Source organism: Alosa alosa, chromosome 13, assembly GCF_017589495.1.
Source record: "Alosa alosa isolate M-15738 ecotype Scorff River chromosome 13, AALO_Geno_1.1, whole genome shotgun sequence".
Taxonomy (NCBI): domain Eukaryota; kingdom Metazoa; phylum Chordata; class Actinopteri; order Clupeiformes; family Clupeidae; genus Alosa; species Alosa alosa.
The window spans coordinates 1738553-1741019 of record NC_063201.1 but is presented as its reverse complement, the minus strand read 5'-3'; the positions used below and the strand labels follow the sequence as shown (position 1 = coordinate 1741019).

Here is a 2467-nt window from a genome sequence, read left to right as displayed (position 1 = left end):
CCTCTAGCAGTGGTGCCACAGTATAGCGTTGATATGACATGGCAGTGCGTGGACTCTGACATCGATGGACGAGTTTGGTGAGTGACCGACCCTACAGTGTCCCTCAGAGGATGGCGAGTGTGAAATCAGTGCTATTGATCTGCCTAATGCGAGAGGAAGGGCTCCGGGCGCCCTGATCAATACTTTCTTAATTAGCCCATAAGCGAATGCGAGCGTATGTATCTGAGTGTGTGGTCTGAGCGAGCCAGTGACAGGGGTGTATATATACTCCAGCCCCAGATCAACTTCTTCACACACTTGCATTCTCAGACTCCACACATAATGATACACCATGGCACATTTACACACACACACACATATACACACACATACACTCACTTACACAGACACTCTGCATACATACAAACATACATACATACAACATACAAATTCTTACAGTGTAGAGAACACAGCCTGGAGTTGTCTTACTGACTGGCTGTGTCAGGCTCTGCATATTTCATTATCACATCATCTGATTTCTAACGCAACTCTAAAGCAAGGGTGATTGAATCATGGTCACATGGAAACCCTGGAGTCAACTGTATGGAGGCCTGAACAAGCTGTAAGTATTTGCTTTACCATGTCTACATTTGCTGATTTGTGTGTCGTACCTCAACATGAGGTTGGGCTGTAGTGCTTTTCTGTTGGACTGCTGAGGAAAGTCACATCCTGGATCTTCCAAGCCCGCCAAAGTCCTCACTAATAGTTTCCTCTTCTCTCCAGCAAGTTATTATGCAATTCTCGATGGAGAGGAACAGTCTATAAGTACCATACCATGACATTACCTCTCCATATCGAGTTGTGTGAATGCTTCCTGTCTTTTCTCATGACACCTGATTCCACATTTGTTCTGATGGTCTTCCTCTTGTCTTCCAGGTCCAGAAATATACGTCTGTGTGTTGTGGTCCATCAGACTAGCTGGGTGCTGTCTGATATGTTTGATATTCGGTTGTTCTCCTACATATCAAGTCAACTAAATATCAAACATATTCCTACAGAGCCCAGTATCTATCTACAAATCGGACCAATAAGAGTGGGGCTGAGAGAGACCAGGAGAATTTGGACTGTTAAATCCGCCAGTGAGTTCTACAGACATCTGTGAAAGTTGTTCTCTGCTGTAGAAATATGAACAGTAATCTAACCTCATGTTGAGGTCTTTTGTCTTTGTGCATATCGCTGGAAGAAGTTCACATTTATTTGATGGTCACCAAATGTACAGGAAGGGTAGTGGAGAAAGGCAAGACATCACATGATTAATTCAGCCGTCTTCAGAGGTCTGGCGAGCCAAGCAGCCTCTCTCTCTTTCACTTAATGTTTCACTGAGAGTGGCATTTTATTTAGCCATTTAGCCAAGTCATTTTGTGCAGAGCTTTCATTTAGAAGGTAACCTTGTAATGTTTCAGTGGTGTACAAAAAATAATGATACGCTGACCTTATTTGAATTTGTTTAATGTGTAAATAAACATTAGAAACAAATTACATGTGTGGATATTTTTTTATTTCTAAATAAGCAAAGATCATAGATTAAAATGAATTGTCTGAAATATTCTACTTCAATTAAGCAACATACAGGTTTGCAGCATGTATTCCAATGGCTGTGTTGTATTTAGAAAAGACACAGAGACACACATACACATAGCCTGGGTTTCCCCATGCTGCCGTACACGTGCCATTTTATTTGCGCTGCTAGGCAGCCTGGATTCCATGGACCAAATTTTCACCTCAACGAAGGAACCAAGAACGGAGGGGGGGACAGCAAGACGATGACGACACACCAAAACGGTTATGAGCTACGTACAGACGCATTTGATAGACATTCGTAGCGCCCAATAAACGGCTCTGGGCATTCATAAACCACGTCTCGAATACGAGAAAATGAATGTGTAGTTCCCAGACCCAGAGATGAGGTCTGGCGTTAGCCAGGCTAACATACACATACACACAAACACACACGCAAATGCATGCAGACACACGCACACACTTACCTTGATGACACTTGTTTTATTCCCAAGAGGTGGAAGGTCTGATGAGGTCCTGGTAAGAGAAATAAACCGGTCTTATAAGGATTATCTGAAGTTCAATGACAATACATACTGGTATATGTCTATAGAATAGTAAACATATGAATTGCAAATGTACCATATTTATTTAGACTACATTATGCCTTTGATCTACATACAGTAATGGATTATTACGCAACACATACAGCATGACATCAGCAATGTGACCCACAGTGTCCCAGTGCTATAAATAGAAACAGCACATAGACGTTTCTAAACTAATGATAAGAAAGCCCAGATGACCCTGCTGGCCCTCTCTCTCATTCTTCCCTTTGGCTTTTCTTTTGCTTTTCAGCCGTCAGGGAAAAGATTTACTCTGATTGGCTGTTTAGTTTGGCCACTTGTTGCTAAGAAGCACAGTGTGTTCA

The 2467-nt window shown here is 42.2% G+C and overlaps 1 long non-coding RNA gene across 1 annotated transcript; it reads left to right on the top strand.

Moving 5' to 3' along the window:
- Positions 1 to 325: 325 nt before the first annotated feature.
- On the top strand, positions 326 to 1515 carry LOC125306421. The gene is made up of 2 exons (XR_007195559.1): positions 326 to 601; positions 916 to 1515. It is a non-coding gene; the product is annotated as an uncharacterized LOC125306421 (long non-coding RNA).
- Positions 1516 to 2467: the final 952 nt, after the last annotated feature.